This window comes from Pteropus alecto, unplaced genomic scaffold (assembly GCF_000325575.1).
Source record: "Pteropus alecto unplaced genomic scaffold, ASM32557v1 scaffold75, whole genome shotgun sequence".
Lineage (NCBI taxonomy): Eukaryota > Metazoa > Chordata > Mammalia > Chiroptera > Pteropodidae > Pteropus > Pteropus alecto.
The window spans coordinates 14025938-14026894 of record NW_006440638.1 but is presented as its reverse complement, the minus strand read 5'-3'; positions in this window follow the sequence as shown (position 1 = coordinate 14026894).

Genomic DNA, 957 nt, shown 5'->3' with positions numbered 1-957 from the left:
AAGAGCTGTGAAACCTCGAAAACATTGTAAACCTCAGAATGAAATCCCACCTGAACCCCACCCTGTGTCTGGGCTCTTCCATTAAAGTCTGTTTATTAAGTCGAGATTTCTATAACTGGTGGTCACATCTTCCTAGATGGTAAGGGTGATGAAAATTCAGAACCAATTTTCTATTTTCTAAAAGTACAGCAGCATGTATAGGAAATCTGAATGAGGGTAGAATCGCTCCAAGGTCTATCTTCCAAGAGTTAATGCCGTAAATATATTAATGAAATTTTGAGTAAATAAAAATGCGTGTTTAAAAAAAAAAAATGCCAAGAGCATGAAGGGGTACACAGTAAGACCAGGATCTCCGTCCAACTCTTCTCAGTTCTCCCAAAGGCAACATTTTATCTACTTTATAGTTTCTTATGTATACTTCCTAAGATATTCTATACATAGATATCTCTTAATTCACACAAATGGCACTATATGCTGTCAGCCCCTTGCTTTTTTTGCTCAGAAATAAATCTCAGAGGTTGTTCCGTATCAGAAAATATTTAAGCTGCTTCTTAAATATGGCAACATGGCTTGAAATTTTTCACTCTTCCTTTCGTTGCTATCAGTAATCGGGCCAGTAAATTGGTTTGTTTAATCGGTGAAATGAAGCAACAGTAACAAACACTTTCATGAGCTTCTGAGGGAATTTATTAAAAATTATTAAATGGCTCAAATTACCTCATTTTGGGGGTTCTATAATTTATTTAATCAAGCTCCTATGGAAAGTCATTTTGGCTATAACCTTTAGCAATCTTATACAAACCTGCAACAAATGATGTGTGTGCTCCTTTGTCTGAAAGCTGTATAAAATGTTCTAAATAACAATCTATATGAATATAGACTGTTGAACCAAAAGTTTTAAATTTGGAACCCTGAGTACAAGAATTCAAAAAAATTTTTTTCCTTTGGTCTTCTTTG